At 51.0% G+C, this 17536-nt stretch overlaps 1 long non-coding RNA gene across 1 annotated transcript; it reads right to left on the bottom strand.

The window, feature by feature from the left end:
• Positions 1 to 225: 225 nt before the first annotated feature.
• On the bottom strand, positions 226 to 8692 carry LOC115517272. The gene is made up of 3 exons (XR_003969761.1): positions 8503 to 8692; positions 1426 to 1634; positions 226 to 1039 (listed from the first exon to the last, which is right to left on the bottom strand). It is a non-coding gene; the product is annotated as an uncharacterized LOC115517272 (long non-coding RNA).
• Between the last annotated feature and the right edge of the window lie 8844 nt (positions 8693 to 17536).

Raw genomic sequence — 17536 nt, 5'->3', positions numbered from 1 at the left:
TCACAAACCGAGAGATCATGACCTGAGCCGAAGTCAGACGCTCAACCGACTGAGCCACCCAGGTGCCCCTAGACTCTTTTTTTTTTTTTTTTTTAAGTTTATTTTGAGAGAGACAGAGGCAGTGTGAGTGGGGGAGGGGCAGAGAGAGAGGAGAGGGAATCTCAAGAGGCTCACGAGGCTCGAACTCACGAAACTGTGAGATCGTGACCTGAGCCAAAATCAAGGGTCTGACGCTTTACCAACTGAGCCACCCAGGCGTCCCCTAGACTCTTCCCGATGGGCACTGAGGCTTTCCCCAATTCCTCCTCCCGACAAATGATGTTGCTGTCGGTACCAGTCAGATAATCTCCTTTCCCAGGTGAGCTCCTTCCAGATGCCTACTGGAGACCCAGGGAAACTCTGGTCTTCCTCTAGACAATGTGCACAGAGGTTGGTCAGAATCTTCAAGCGCCTGAGACCAAAGGCATTTAGTCCAACCCCTGCCTGAGGTTTGTTACCAATTATACAACAACCAGGTCACTGCTTCAACGGCGCTCATCACCTCCCAGGGGAAACTCATTTCGTGGTACGGTGAACAAGGCTCGCGTTCCGACACTCCTGACTTGGGGACCTGGGGCCTTGGGGTCCAAGCCTCAGATTCCTCTTCTCTAGATCAGGAACGGTGGCCCTTGCCTCCAGGGCGTCTGTGATGGTTACATGAGACGGCGTGGGCCCTGGGCCTGGAGCAAGGCCAGCTCTTTGCAGGCTCTCAGCACCATGGCTACGGGCATCCACGCCAGCCTTTGGGGGCTGGCCACTGTCACGGCCGCCCCGAGCCCCCTCCCTGCTCAGCCCTGCTCCACCACGTGTCCTCATGTCGCCCTTCTGATGGCGGGTCACCGCGGAGGAATGGTTTTCTCGTATGTTTGGAAACGTGAACTTGGTGTTTCCTTATGTAAGACAAGACTGGAAATTCACCTGCTGCCAAAGTCGCTGACGGTCAGTGTTCCGGAATCCAAAATAATTTGTATCAGCGCCAGCTCCCTCTTTGCAGCTCCTCCTGGCACCGTAGAGCCGAGGTTAGAAGAAAAGAAGACAGATCAGCAAAGGACCTGCCGGGGTCGGGGTGCAGACTCCCCACCCCGGGGCCCCAACCCCCCCCCCCAGTGTGGCTCGGGGTTCAGCAGGCCTGGGCGGGGTGAGCCCGCGAAGCCCGAGGGGTCTGGTGTCAGCCGGGGTGCTGTCCTGCCCCAAGCCGCACTGCCAAGAGGGCCAGAGCCAGCAGGAGGGTGAGGGAACTGGCTTGTTTCTGGGAAAGACCCGACCCCTCCGGAGGAGTCCATGGAGGCCGTGGGGGTGGGGGTGGGGGAGGGGTCGAAAGGTGGACTTGCATTGGCTGACTTGAGCTTCGCTTCTTTGCTGTGTGATGCTGGGCAACTCACTCACCCTCTCTGGCCTCCTCATCCACGAAACGGGAACGGGGCTGCTCTCTCACTGGGTGGTTGCCCCAGCACGTGCAAAAGTTCTTGGTGACATCTCAGGTCCGAAGCATCCGACGCACGTCAGGCCTTCCTCTTAGGACCCGCTCACGCAGCAGAAACAGGTAACAGCTTGCTCGAAAGGCCAACAGAGAGGAAGGAGGCTGCAGGCTCGAGCTAAGGAGCCGAGTTGCAGGGCAAGCAGAGAGAGGAGGGAGAACTGGGATCAGGAGGAAAGAGCAGCAATGTGCTTCCTCAAGCCTCTTTTCACTCCTCTCCCCTCTGTATTTACTTCATATTAGTCCTCGGCCCATGTGGCCCCGGGCTGATCTCAGGCAGGGGCAGTGGAAGTCTGTGGGGCTCAAGCACGTCCCCCCACCCCCCCACCCCCACCAGGCCTGCAGCAGGCTAACCCGTGCCCCTCCACCCACACCTGCCGCCCGGGACTTGGAACACACTCAGGGGCCGTGGCATTGTGATCCCCTGGTTCCCTTCCTCCTGTGGTGGAAAAGGGCCCTCACTCAGCCTCACTCTGACCCACATTGCTCACCACTCGCCATCCCAGCACCCAGGCTCCTGAGAAAGGCCAAGGAACCCCCACCCATCCTGGACCTCAGGCCGAGGCTGACCCGGGGCATAGCAGAAACAGGAGACACACACACACACACACACACACACACACACACGGAAATACAGAGAGCCAGTCAGCGAACAGAGGAAGAGGGGGAAAAAAACCTGAGACCTACAGCCAGCCCTGGGCTGGCCAACCCAGAGAGAGAGCTACACAAAGGGGAGGGTGAGGACTCAGGAATGTAGGAGACAGAGACTCAGAGACACAGAGAGAAAAGACAGAGAGGGAGCTGGAAAGACAAACAGGGAGCAGGGCCAAGAGCGCAGAGCAGAAACCTGAGATTATTCCGCAGGATGTTGGTAGGTGTTCGGAGGTAAAATGGTTCCGTTGTCAAACGAGTCAGGTGGAAAGCGAAGGGGAGGACAGGAACAGGAAAGGCTGTTTCCTGCCGGTGGGTCTGTGCTTCTAACATGCTAATGTAGGTGTGAATCTTCGAGATTGACTTTAGGTTTCCCAGCTAATGTCACCACCACAGCCACCAAAGACCAGAGGAAAACCCGGCGCTTTGAGATACGCTGACAAAGAGATCCAGAGGCAAACGTGGACACAGACACAGAGGCCTGGAGATGAAGGGGAAGCAGACAGACAGAAGGACATGGAAAGGCAGACAGAAAGAGGGCTGGGACACAGAGAGAGACACACACAGAGTGACCGAGAACTTAATGCAAAGGGAGAGGCAGGAAAGACAAACACAACGAGGGCAGACTCAGAAAGAGGGGCAGAGCCCCAGAGACAGGGGCCATAAGAGAGACACAGAGACCCAAAAAGAGAGAACCAGGGCACCTGCGGGGGCTCAGTCGGTGAAGCTTCCGACTCTTGGTTTCCACTCAGGTCATGATCTCACTGTGAGTTTGAGCCCCGCTTCCGGCTCTGTGCTGACAGTGCAGAGCCTGCCTGGGATTCTCTCTCTCTCCCTCTCTGTCTGCCCCTCCGGCTCTCTCTCTCTCTCATTCAAGATAATTTAATAAACTTTAAAAAGAGAGAGAGAGAGAGAGAGAGAACGGGTTGGCAGGGCCACCCTGAATCTAAAGCCAGAAAAGCTCTTGCTGGTCGTGAAGTGTAGAGCCCAGCGTTGTCCAAGTCCTCGGATGTCGGGGGACAGCCACCCCCCCTTCCCCCCCCCTCCAGGAACAGCCAAGTCTGCCTAACCCAGAGGACGCCCTCCCTGGGGACGGACCCTTAACCTGCAGCAACACAGAACCAGTAACCCCTCCGAGGAAGGCCCGCAAAGGACACCCAGCAGCAGCCAGAGGCCCCCGAGGGAGCACTGCTGCACTCCTCTCTGCTTCCAGAAAACCCGGGCAATGCAGCACTGGTTGGCTCCGGAGGCTTCCGGAGGGCAGGGCTGACATTAATCTCCAAGAGAGAACTGAACTGGTTTTAAGTGATCTGCCATTAATTGTCCGGTGTTTCAGGAGCCTTCAGGTTAGGAGATCAGCGAGAGAGCTCAGGGCCTATCACAGGGGTTAACGCTCGCTTAACCCAGCGGGGCCACCGCTCCTTCTAATCCCTGGGATCCTGCCTGTTCTGACAAAGAGCGGGGCCTAGGGGACTTCTCTGGAAACACTCAGGTCCCCGCCGGGGCAGATCTGTTTGTCCCTTTGTCCCTGTGCTACGGTCTGGATTTGTGCTCCCGGCAAGAGGTATCAGAAGGTTCAGAGTCCCCTGGGGGAGGGGGCAGGGGAGGAGGGGCTGGCTCATGGTGGTCACACGGCTGCTCGCTTCTCCTCACGAGATCTTCCCGAAGCACAGATACGAGTGACTTCTCCCCCTGCTCCCACGCCTTTCATGGCTCCCGCTTGCCACACCGTCTACCTGGTCGTCCTCAGCCCCAGCCCTGGGGAGATGTTTAAGCAGAACTCTTCACGGCCCTGACTGCTCTCTGACATGCTCTGAGGCCAGTCCCACAGGATCTTTCTTCTGCCCTGGCTTTGCATTCTGTGTTACGGGATGACTTACGTACCCCCCACCCTCCAGAAGTCACACGCTAAAGTCCTCAATCCCAGTACTTCAGAATGTGACCTTATTTGGAGAGGAAACTCTATAGCCCACTCAAGTTAAAATGAGGTCATTGGGGAAGGGGCCCTAACGCAATCTGGCCTTATGCAAAGGACAACTTCGGACACAAAGACACATACAGGGGGAAGACAGGTGTGAAGAGGCATAGGAAGGAGATGGCCTTCTACAAGCCGAGGGGAGGGGTATGGGACACACCCCTCCCTCGCAGCCCTTAGAAGGAACAGCCAGCTCTCCCAACACCTTGAGTTGGGACTTCTGGCCTCCAGCACCGTGAGTCAATAAATTCTCTCGTTAAGGCCTCCAGTCTTTGTCAGAACAGCCATAGGAAACTCGTACATTCTGCTTGGCCCGCCCTGACCTCGAACTCGCAGCTGAGTTGTCCGCTATTCCACACCTCACCCCGTGACGTGCTCATGCTCAGTGTCTTACCCAACAGACTCTCGATGTAACCATCGCAGCCCCCACGCGATATTGAGAGGCATGTCTGGGAAGGGCCCGTTGCATTCTGGGGCTTTTTTTTTCCTTCTCTGAGGAAAGAAAAGTCGAACACAGGACTGATTCTCACCTACCCACTCCACGGGGGCAGCTCCCTAACTGACAAGGCACCATGGTGTGCTCCAGGAACTCGAATAACTTAGCAAACTCAAAGTCAAACTCGTCATCTCCTTGCCTTCCCCACTCTGTCCCCAGGTCCCCAATCTGGATTAGTGCATGAACAGACCCCCAGTTTCCAATTCGAAGAGCCAGAAGTCGTCCTCACTCCCCACACCCCATTGGTCATCAGTTCCAGTCTGTTCTGTGTAAGAAGAAATGTCTCTTATGCCTGGTCTCTTTCCACAGCCACTGGCTAGTACCTGATCTCAGTCTCATCACCTCATGCTGGGCTTGTTCCAGAAACTCCTAACTGACCTTCCTGCCTCTAATCTTTCCCCTCTCCAAAACATATCCCTGCCTCTGTAGAGCTAATCATGTCATTGTCTTGTTTGGAGATGTCAGTGGCTGATGAAATCCATACCTGTGACCACCACCCTAGATTCATGTCTCATTCCTTCCCCACCTTGTTGCCACACAGTTTCTCGGACGTGCCCCACCTTTTCTTGCCTTTAGGGCACTGCACATGACATTGGCTCTGTCTGGGATGCCCTCCCAGCCTCTGACTTTGTGTCTGCCTCTCTTTGTTCATACCTCTTATTAGCACTAATATTATATTGTTGTTTATTTATGCGTCTCCTCATCCATCAGCCTGGAGACCTCTTGAGATATCAGCCCAGAGCCCAGGTCTATAAACATTTGGTGAGTGATGCCTGAATGGATGCATGCATGCGTGGATGGATGGATGGATGGATGGACAAGTAATTATCGGTCACAGGTCATGTGTTGAGGCTTGCCGGAAGACCACTGTGGCTGATCACCAGCCTGCAGATGCCGAGGAGTTCGGGGCGGGGGGGGGGTGGGGGGGCGGGGGGGGGGGATGGGCTGGTGGTGGGGAGGAGAGCAGCTGGGCTGTAAAATCCAGCTCCTGGCTCCAGGGTTGAGCTCGCTTCTTTCAACTACCAACAGAATAATAAATAGGAGTTCTTTTATTTCAAAAAAATTTTTAATGTTTATTTTTGAGAGAGAGAGAGAGTGTATGAGCAAGGGAGGGGCAGGAAGAGAGAGACACACACAGAATCCGAAGCAGGTCCCGGGTTCTGAGCTGTCAGCACAGAGCCCGACGCGGGGCTTGAACCCACGAACCGTGAGATCATGACCTGAGCCAAAGTCAGATGCTTCACTGACCGAGCCACCCAGGCGCCCCTAGGAGTTCTTAATCTGGGGTCTCTGGCCCCCCAAGTGATGTGTAGATAGAATTTGGGGGAGTCCATGAACTTAGATGAGAAAAATGATATCATAGGCGACATGCCTCAGTTATATTAGTAGTACTTTGAAGCCAAGCAAAAGCGCAGATATTTTTTATATCATATTATAGTTGTCACAGACCTCTTGAAATATCATTTATGCTCATCACTGCTTTGATGTTATGATCTTTATTAGACATGTATAGAAATAGATTACTCTTGCCCAGTCTTACTATCAAAGCATCGGAAAAGAACCACCTATGGAACTATGACACAAAATCGGTTTTTACGATATTCTTTTTTTTTTTTTTTTTAACGTTTATTTATTTTTGAGACAGAGAGAGACAGAGCATGAACGGGGGAGGGGCAGAGAGAGAGGGAGACACAGAATGGGAAGCAGGCTCCAGGCTCTGAGCCGTCAGCCCAGAGCCCGACACGGGGCTCGAACTCACGGACCGCGAGATCGTGACCTGAGCCGAAGTCGGACGCTTAACCGACTGAGCCACCCAGGCGCCCCAGTTTTTACAATATCCGGATAAGTTTATTCTAATATCATTGTCGTTTTTTAAGTCCTCTGTATTTTATCATATGCACTTACCTTACCCTGAGAAGGGGTCCATTGGCTCCCCTCAGCGGTCCACGCACAGAGGTGGTTAAGAAGACCTCCATCGTAGCAGAAGTCAAGGGCAGCCTCAGCAGATGTGGGAAGCCCAGGAAGAAAGCAAAGCCTCTGGCTTAGCCTGCCCTGGCCCGACCGCCTCTCGCCCACACTCCTCCGAGCCCCGTGCACAGATGTCCACTCTCACTTGGGCAGATGTGGAAGCAAAGGTGAGTCCATCATGGAGGGCCGCCCAGCTGGGCCAGGCTCCCCACCTAGCACCCCCGCCTGGGCCCGCAGCAGGTCTCAGACAGCAAGAATCCTCTGGGTGGAAATTTTGAGATCTGACATTCAAAAGCGAAAGCTTCCTCCCAGGCCCAAAAGGATAATCCCCAGGTGTTTACATGTCTCTTGGAGCTACAGGCTGCCAAGAGAGGGACACATGGATGCAAGGGTGCATGGTCGAGGGGCCGCCAGGCCGGGAATTAGCACGTGCTGCAGGATGCAGGCCCCAGGCCCCCATTCTCCCAGCTGTCAGAACTTTCTGCTAGTGGCTCCCAGCTGAGCCCCTCCCCTGGAAGGCAGGCCGGAAGGAAGGTGAGCACCCTGAGGCCACTCCTCATCTTCTTATCTCCAGGCAGCTGGTCTCCAATGGCAGTCCCCATGGGGATGCAAAGACCCAACCCCCTTGCCTTAATCTGGAACCCTTGGAGGGCTATCCAGCTCCGGAGCCCCTGTGGGACTGACTGGTTGGCGCCTCTACTGCCCCATTTTCTCTGCCCCTCCTGCTGGGACACACCGGAGGTGGAATTAGGAAGCTGCGTGTGCCACCACACTACAGACGGTGTCAGTAAGGCACAAGCACGAGCCTGTGACCCGGGAAGTGCTCCAGGAGCCACGGACACCAGGCCATAATCTGCTGAGGACTACAGACCCCTTCTCAGTATCATGTTTGCAAATGCATAAAATCAAATGCAGAGAATGACCACGTTGGTTTTGGGTACATAGCCAACAGACATATTCTAGAGCCCACACATCACCAGGGCCTGGAGCCTGCTGGTCTGCTAGATCAGACACAGGAGGGAGACGTTGGTGGAGACTTAACTGCCCCCAGAATCTCTCCTTCCTTTCTCTTTTTTAGTAATAGGATCACCAGTCTCCCTGAAGTTGGGAACATGACCACCCGGCTACCGCCTGTATGAGTTTGTTTCGACTGCCGTAACAAAAGCGTAGCAAAGTATTTAAGTAACAAAAATTTATTTTCTCACTGTTCTGGAAGCTGGAAGTCCAAGACCAAGGTGCTCCCAGGGCTGATTTCCTCTGAGGCCTCTCTCCTTAGCTTGTAGAGAACTGTCTCCTCCCCGTGTCTTTACAAGGTCTTTCCTCTGTGCGTGTCTGTGTCCTAATCTTGGCAGTCACGTTGGATTAGGGGCCACCCGTACGACCTCATTTTAACTTGATTACCTCTTTAAAGACCCTAACTCCACACACAGCCACCTTCTGAGGTACTGGGGGTTAGGACTTCAGGGCATCAACTTAGGGGGACACAATTCAGCCCCAAACAAGCCTACGTTCCCCAGCCTCCTTGCAGGCCCTGGGACTGAGCTCAGCCCCGTGAGCTACGTGCAGAAGTGTTGTGAACAGCTTCTGGGGCAGTTCCCTTAAGTGGAGCCTTGCACCCTGCCCACCTTTGGTTTTCTCCCAGTGTCTGGAGCACCTGCCATGGACACAGATGGAGTCTCGTGTCAGGATAGCAGAGTTGGGCACCTGGGTGGCTCAGCTGGGTAAGCGTCTGACTCCTGATTTCGGCTCAGGCCATGATCTCGTGATTGACTCATTGATCTCATGATTGGTCCATGAGTCACTTCACGAAGCACAGCTGTGTGCCCTTCCTGGACTGTCACTGTAATGGCCACAAAGTCTGGACAGCCTACAACCACGGGCACATAGTTCACTCACATGTTTGCAGGCTCTGGCTGAGACCTGCCGGTGGTCGAGCTTCCGTCTGGGTCCGAGTGGGCTCCACGTTCCTCTCATCTCCCCTGGTTAGCTGGGGATTGTTCCTTCAACGCCAAAAAGCAAGAGAACAAGAGGGACAAACAGAAACATGGAGGCCTTCTTATAGCCTAGTTTTGCTGGAACGTTTCCCTTCCTCCCGCTTCCTTTGACTTGGCTATGGCAAGTCAAATCCTTGAGCCTTACGCGACGGCACAGGGGAGCGTCTGGTACTTCTGGTGAGGGGAGTGTAAAGAAACGTGGCAAAGAATGCGAGTCTAGAAAGGGGTGATGAGAGGGGCCAATCATTTACCACATCTGCCCACATTTAGACATTTATGTGAGAAGGAAAGCAACCTCTATCTTTGTGAGTCACTGTCTTTTGGGATTCTTATTACAGTGGCTCAGACTAACACAAGACCTAGGGTGTGTCCCACGAAGTGAAGCCAGCATGGGGAAGAGCTGAAGAGTGAGACTACAGAGACTTTGTCGCTGTTTCCAAGAGGCAAGCTGGGGCCGGAAACAGAGGGCTAGCCTGCGAGAGTCGGACACCAAGGAATGGGGGTCAAATCCAGTCAAGTGGGCTTGTTTGTACTCAGAGAGAGGTGAAGGGGAGTAGTTGGCCTGGTTATGGGACCACCAGGAGAAAGAAGAGAGGTGGGAGAGGGGTCGGCATTAATCTCCACATTCGACAAGTACTGATGGTGCACCTACTGCGTGTCACGGAGCACCTACTATGTGTCAGGTGCTGCACTGGGTGCTCTCCCCGCCACCGAGGAGGTTAATATTGCCTCCAAAGCACAGCCACCCTTAAACACCTGCGCGCCTTACAGAGCATCTGGGGGAGGGGAGATCTGGAGCGCACCTGAGACGGAGGCATCTATGGGAGGGACTGACGTCTCTCTCGCTGCCTGTAGGTACACGCCTTTCGTTTGGGAGACCCCCTAAAAGTCCCCTGGAACTTCATGAGGATATTCCCTGCGCTTATGTTTTTCTTCAAAATGCTGTTTCAAAGGGGACTACAGGTTGTGAGGACATCGTGGCCCCAGGAGGGCTCCCCTACTCTTCCGTTGCGGACTGCACTGCTTCGGGTGGGGTGGCGGGGCGGCTAAGAACATGGGCATGGGCTTTAGAGCCCAATTGTCTGGGTCCCAGTGCTGGCACCACCTCGCGCTAGCTGGGTCACCCGAAGCAAGTTAGTTAGCCCCTTTTGTTGTTTCGTGTCCCCATTGCCCCATGGGGAGGATGTGGGCATTAAGGGACTAAATATATGTGATGTGCTTAGAAGAGTGTCTAGTGCACAGGAGATGCTGTCGCTCTTACACCACCCAACCTGCGAGCCTTTGTCCAGGCTCCACCCACAAAGACTAAGACACCCCGGCAGGAAGCACACGCAGTGGCCATTGGCACCCGCACAGTCGCTGGAGAAGAGCTGACCCAACAGCAAATCCAAGACAGTGGAATCCTGAGTCCACAGCGGAGACAGCCGGCAAACACCCCAATTTGTATTCATGACCGCCCCCCTCCCCCAACCGAGACTAAAACGCAGGCAGCCATGGATGCTTCAGGAAATGGAATGAAACGGGACCAAGACAAGGGCCTTTGCAGAAGTCTGGGGGTTTACTCTCCAAAGAGGATACAACAGAAGGCCAGTGGACTGGGGACACCAAGGACCGTCCAGGGATGGCTTAAGTACACTCTGCTTCAGGCAGGTGCACCCGCCTCCCAGTGCCCCTGCAACTAGCATTTCGTTTCCCGTAAGGGATGGAGCATTTGAGGAGGCCCGGAGAGAAAGCCTGCAAGTGAAAGAAATTGACCAATCACAGTGAAGCCTGCCGTGGACAAGCTCCTCCCACCAACCCTAAGCTCCAATCAGCTTTCTAGTTCCCACTCCAAGGTAGGTGCGTCCAGCCAGTGGCCACCGGACATTTGACAGTGGCCAGAACAAACAGAAAGAAGGAAATTGGGGAAAGGAGAACCACGCAGGAGGAGAACTTTTAAAAAAAAACCCACACAAATTATTATTAGCATCCTCAGAGTGATAAAAGCATGATAATAACAACCGTTATACCCAACACACAGTAATCTTTACAAAACCCTATGAGGCAGATGTAGTGGGTACACTTGTGTCCCCACCAAAAGATACATTCAACCCCTAACTTCTTATTTGGAAATAGGGTCTTTGTAGATGGAATCACGTTAAGGTGGGGTCACATGAGAGGAGGGTGGGCCCTACTCCATGGACCGGTGTCTTTCTAAGATGAGGGAAATTTGGACTGGAAGACAGGAAGACAGGAAGGACTTCATGTGAGGGAAGTGTCTACAGGCTGAGGAATGCAGACAGCCATGAGGGGTCAGCAGGCGGCATGGAGCAGATTATCCCTTGGCCCTCTGGGAGGACCCACCCTTGATTTCAGACATCTGGCCTCCAGAAGTGAAATAATAAATTCCTGTTCATTTAAGTCATGCAGTGTGTAATACTTTGTTATGGCAGCCTTAGAAAACGAGCGCAGCAGGTACTATTGTTTTAATCCCCATTTGGTGGATAGAAAAACCAAGACCTCACGGTGCTAAGCACCTGCCCAGGGTTCTACAGCTGCTGAGTGGGAGCCCGGCTTTGTCATCCAGGTACTCTGTATCCAGAGCCACTAAAAATCCTGAAACAAGAACAGGATGCCGTCTGTTTAAAAAAAAAAAAAAAAAAAAAAAAAAAAAAAAGGAACATCTGGGGATAAAGTCAGAATGCTTGGAAATAAACACATGACGGTCTTCGTGAGAATTCAACAGAAGGGTAGGAAGATTAACTGAAGGAGATGTGCCAGATTTTATTTTTTAAAAAGTGATCTCTGCACCCAATGTGGAGCTTGAACCTACAACCCCAAGGTCAAGAGTCACACGCTGTACTGACTGAGCCAGCCAGGCACCAAGAAGATCTAGAAAGTGGAGGAAAAGGCAGAGAAATTAAAAAGAAGAAGATTGAAGTTTCAATAGCCATATAATAGGAGAGGAGGAAGAGCTAGAGAAAGCGGAAGGACAGGGCAGTGGAACGGGAGGAGGTGACAGACATTGGGTTCTGGACTGAAAGGGTCTGTTGAGTGCCCAGGACAGCGGGCGAGAATAAACCCACTCTGGGACCTCACACGTGCTGGTGAAATTTCAGGATGCGGGGCGCAAAGAGAAGAGGTGACAAGAGAGAAAAGGATGGAAAATCCAAATGTTGGTGGAATTCTCAACAGCAGCCATGAAGCCAGGACTAGTGAAGGAATGCCTTCAAGATTCTGAAAAGTGTTCCCAGTGTAGAACTATGTAGCTAGTGGACTATCAACTCAGTGTATTGCCAGGGAGATGCTCCGAAATGCAAGGTCTCAGAGGGTGTACCTCCTGGGCTGGCCAGTCGCCAAGATGGTCCCATGATTCCTGTCTCCTGGTATTCCACCCCCTGCTTCCACGTTGCGTCAGATCTGTGCAAAATAGCAGCAAATCGATGGTACGTCTCTTCCAAGACTGAGTCATAGAAGACACTGTGGCTTCTGCCCTGCTCTTTCTCTCCTGGTTCGCTAGCCCTGGGGAAAGCAAGCTGCTCCGTAGTAAGGACACTCCAGCAGCCCTGAGGAGAGGCTCACACGCCGAGGAACTGAGCCAACAAAGCACTAAGGTCTTCAGTCAACAGCCATGTGAGTGAGCTGTCTCGGCAACGATCCGCCACCCCCACGACAGGCCCGCAGCTGACTGCGGCTCTGGCTGACGGCTTTACTGCCACCTCCTGAGGGACTCTGATCCAGAACCACCCAGCTAAGCCACTCCCAGGTTCCTGAAATGCAGAAGCAGCATGACATCATGCATAGTTGCTTGAAGCTGCTACATTCGGGGGTAATTTGCTATCTGTATCGCCTTAGAGCCAATGAAATACAACGTTTGACTCTTTAGGTGCAAGGTATACGTTTGGTTGATACAAAAATGACAATGATGACAGAGAAGAAGAAGGAGAGAGAGGAGAAGTAGGAGAAGGAAGGAAGGAAGGGAAGGAGGGAGAAGGAAAAAGGGAGGAGGAGGAAGGGAGGGAGGAAGGAAGGAAAGAAGGAAGGAAGGAAGGAAGGAAGGAAGGAAGGAAGGAAGGGAAGGAGGGAGAAGGAAAAAGGGAGCGAGGGGGGAGGGAGGAAGGAAGGAAGGAAGGAAGGAAGGGAAGGGGGGAGAAGGAAAAAGGGAACAAGGTGGGGGGAGGAAGGAAGGAAGGAAGGGAAGGAGGGAGAAGAAAAAAGGGAACAAGGTGGGGGGAGGAAGGAAGGAAGGAAGGAAGGGAAGGAGGGAGAAGGAAAAAGGGAGTGAGGGGGGAGGGAGGAAGGAAGGAAGGAAGGGAAGGAGGGAGAAGGAAAAAGGGAACAAGGTGGGGGAGGAAGGAAGGAAGGAAGGAAGGGAAGGAGGGAGAAGGAAAAAGGGAGGGAAGAGGGAAGGAGGGAGGAAGGAAGGAAGGAAGGAAAGAAGGAAGGAAGGAAGGGAAGAAGGAAGGAAGGAAGGGAAGGAGGGAGAAGGAAAAAGGGAGTGAGGGGGAGGGAGGAAGGAAGGAAGGATGGAAGGGAAGGAGGGAGAAGAAAAGAGGGAGCGAGGAGGGAGGGAGGGAGGAAGAAAGGAAAGGAGGAAGGAAGGCAAGGAGGGAGAAGGAAAAAGGGAGGGAGGAGAGAAAGAGGGAGGAAAGAAGAGAGAAGAAAAAGAGATGCAATGATGAAGTCTGTGTCCATAGGACAGTGGCCTCGCTGCTGCATGGCCTGGACCCGCCTGGACCAGTATGGCGTAAAGACGAAACACGACCCCAGGGTAACGCGGAAGAAGCACAACTCTCTTCTTTACCACGAGCCTTTGTTCATGCTTCTGTCGTCCTTAGGGGGGTCTCACAATTAGCAACGAAGCAAGGACACACTTGCGAGCAACAGCGGGCCACTGCGAATGACCAACTCCCGGACAGGCAGAAGACGGGATTGTCCGAAGCAACCCGCGACATGAATGTCCACTCATAGCGTCCATCACTCACTAACAGGCTTGTCTAGTTGCAGATCTGTCTCCCCGCCCTGTGAGCTGTTTGAAGGCAGGAACTGTGCCTTTCGTCTTTGAACTTTCCGGTGTCTCGTACAGTGTTTGGTACGCAGTGGCGCTCAATAAATACTCATAGGAGAAAGACAACGACTGGGTTAATGAACTCCGGTTGAGGAATTAGTGGGGGACGGGGGCGCCTGGGTGGCTCAGTCAGGTAAGCATCTGACTCTTGATCTCAGCTCAGGTCTTCATCTCAAGGTTGTGAGTTCAAGCCCTGCATCGTGCTCTGCACTGGGCATTAAGCTACTTAAAAAAGAAAAAAAAGAAAAAAAAAGGAATTTGTGGTCGACAATAGAATCATACTCTAGCTCTGACTTCACATCAGTTATGACTCGTAACTTGCTACATGATCGTGTTCAAGTGAACTCTCTTGAAGCGTGTATAATGGGTACATTGGGTTCTTGTGAAAGTTCAGTTTTTCACAACTAACTGCCTGTGGGTCTCTTTTTTTTTTTTTAAGTCCCTAATTAAAAAATTGCTCCCCTCCATGGAAAAAATACCTCCTGCAGTTGCCAAGCCCGTTATCTAAGCTGTGAGCACATCCGGTTCTCGCAGCCGAAGTTCAGAGGTGGCTGTTTCCAGGCTCAGTGAGTTCAGTAGCCCATCAACATTATCAAGAACCCCGACTCTTCCCACCCCTCCCCTGGGCCATGTTTGGGGCCCAACGTCGGGCCTCAAGCTGCTACCCCGGAGACACAGACGGGAAGGCCAGGTAACAGAGCTGAGGACAGACAAGCAAATCACTGGCTCAGATCATTTTCCGTACTTGGCAGAAGCAGAAGTGGGAACACAGAGAGGTTAAGTAACATGCTCCATGTCACACAGCAGAGCCAGATCAGTCTTCTTTCCACTGAGTTATGATGTGTCCCGTCTCATACCTGTTCTCTCTCCAATAGCAGCGGTCTCACCCTACCCCTTGGCTGGGAAGGAGTAATGGAGATTTGGGAGATACCACCTTCTCGTATCACGTGACCGTCAGTTTAATGCTGGATGTTTGAAAGCCTCCCTACAGTAGCTACTTCCCCTGTGCTGAGAATGTGGCCCAAAAAAGGCCCTGGTAGACATTGACTATGAACCAAGTATCAGGCCATATTAGTGAATTATGGTTCATGATGTTCGATGTGATAATAATACTGAGGCTATGTAAGAAAACATCCCTCACACCCCTCTTTTTTGAGATGCAAATGGAAGTATTTATGAGTGACGTGACATAAAGTCTGCAAATTCCTTTAAAATAGAAGGTGGGGGTGGGGTGGGATAAAACTAGGATGACAAAATTTTGACGGCTGTTACAGGTAAGGGCGGGGCACATGGTATGTCACCGTTCTCCATACTCCTAAGTGTTTGGAGATATCGTAATAAAAATTTAAAACAAGTGAAAAACAAATTTCCAAGTAAATGACAACATAGCCTCCTAGGGAAGCTGTCCAAGGTCCTGTAGAGTTAGTGATGGAAACAGAGGGTGCTAAAAATAGCTGAGAGTTATTTGGTTTCTCCACATGACATCTCTGATAATTTATCATCGAAGCTCACATTCACTCCGTTTGTTCTCTGGATGACCTGGATGGAGCTTTGGTTTCGAGGGGAGAAGGGAATGTCCCCCACCCCTCCATGAATATGTCCTCTTTCAAGTCGTGATGTGGCCTGGGAAGGAAGGGCTTTTCCCTGCCCCACCCCCACCCCCACTGCGGCCTCAGTTTCCCCATAGAACATTACGCATGCGGCTCCCCGCTTGGACTCCCTTATAGGGTTCTTGCCAGGGTCAAATAAGGCCTTTATTTTCTTGTTCAAAAGTGAGACATGCTCGTTGTAGGATATTTAGAAACCAAGATAATCAAAATAAAGAAAATGAAAGCCACGCACAACACTGCCCCCTCCCAGCGTAGAGCTAATGTTATTGTTTTAGTATATCGCCTTACAGATTGTTGTTCACCATACATACGTGTTTGTTGTTGCTGTTAATTTACAAAAACAGGCTCAAATTACGTAGAATTTTGCGTTTTAACTTACCACGTCGGGAACACCTTTTCCTATCATCACAAATTCTTCCACAACGTGATGGTATAGTGTAATCATCACACTGCTTTCCGCTCTGGGACTCTACTGTAACTTATTTAATCAGGGTCCTTGCGGGAGTTTCTTAGGGCCCCATAACAAAGTGCCACCATAGGTGGCTTAAAACAAAAGACACGTATTTTCTCATGGTTCTGGACACCAGAAGTCTGAAATCAAGGGTTGGGTCCTTCTCAAGGGGTTCAAAGGGAGACTCTGGGGGGTGGGGCACAAATCAACCCACAAAACCGTGCTAGGGGGGCTCAGACACCTGATCTCTGAGGGCTCACCATGTGCCTCATGTGCGGACTGACAACTGGTGCTACTCCGGAGGTCATTGCTGCTGCTGGACAGCAAAAGACAGCCCTGTGTCTTCTTGTTCTCGCGCCTTCCGTTCTCCACCTTTGCCTCCCCCTGGCCAGCTACAAGCCAACAAGGCGTCCGGAAAATGTAGTTTGCATTACAGAGCAGAAATGGGCGGAGGGGAATGGAATCGACAGGCAATAAATAAATGTCTTAAAGGCTTTCGATACGTAGTATTCTATCATCTTCTAGAAAGTTTATACCAACTCACACTACAAGTTACTGCTAACAGAGAGAGCATGGAAACATCTAGTTCCAGAGTTTTGTAACACCGGATGTTATCACTCAGAGCTTTGACCTCAAAAAATTCTTCCCTGTCTTCTTTTGCGTTTCTTGATGCTGAATATAGTTCTTATGTTTTTGGCCATCATGTTTATTGCTTGTTTTATGAATCATTGAAATATAAAGCTAAAATAATTAAAATGTCACATTTTATGCCCTTTACCCATTTTTATGACAATATGCGCTTTTTTCTTACCAATTCATAACACTGCTTTATGCATTAAGGATATTAATCCTTGCTCTACAATACATGCTGCAAATAATATTTTCTCATTATAGTTTGACATTTTGTTTTATTTATAGCATTTCTGATGTCAGGCTTTTCAATTTACACGTGGTCAAATCTATTAATCTTTTCTTTCATGCATTTGCCTTTGGTTTCATGCTTAGAAAGCTCTTCCCCAGGCCAAGATTACATAAATATTTCTATTTCCTTTATGGTTTCTACATTTGTAGCGTTAAAATTTTGTTTTACATTTCAGGTTTTACAGGGGATTTATTTGCAGATACAGTATAAAATTAGAAATTATTGAATAATGGATTTTTCCCTCTAGAATTTGGAACATCATCTTTATCCTCTGTTAAATTCATATACAAACATACTTTTCCACATAGGTATGAATATACAGAGGTGAATCTCCCTCTATTTCCGCACTGCCACTTTGACTCCATGAGTCTATCTGATCATGACACCGTATCACATTTTCACAACAGTGTAAACCAGGTGGCGATTGCCTCTGTACCCCCGCCAGTGCCTAGAATGGTGGCTGGCACATAGTATGTCCTCAAGAAATACATGTTGAATGACTGAATGGACTACTTCTGTGCCAGAACCATGTCTCAGTTTTGTTTTTAAGTCAGGCTTACTTAGGTATAACTCACACACGGTAAAATTTAGTGTCTGTTTAGTGTCCAGCGTAGTGAGTTTAACACACACATACGGTCAGGGAATCACCATCATAGTCAAGATAAACAATAGTTCCCTCACCTTCAGAAAACCTCTATCACGCCTTTGTTTAAATTAGTTTTTTATTTGAAATTGTCTTAGACATTTTTATTAAGTTTTTAATTTAATTTAATTTTAAGTCGATTTTTATTTATTTCGAGGAAAAGATAGAGGGGCGCCTGGGGGGCTCAGTCGGTTAAGTGTCCGACTTTGGCTCAGGTCATGATCTCGCAGTTCGTGAGTTCGAGTCCTGCATCGGGCTCTGTG

The sequence above is a fragment of the Lynx canadensis genome, chromosome B3, assembly GCF_007474595.2.
Source record: "Lynx canadensis isolate LIC74 chromosome B3, mLynCan4.pri.v2, whole genome shotgun sequence".
Taxonomy (NCBI): Eukaryota; Metazoa; Chordata; class Mammalia; order Carnivora; family Felidae; genus Lynx; species Lynx canadensis.
The sequence above is the reverse complement of the archived record's forward strand: the minus strand, read 5'-3'. Positions and strand labels throughout refer to the sequence as shown.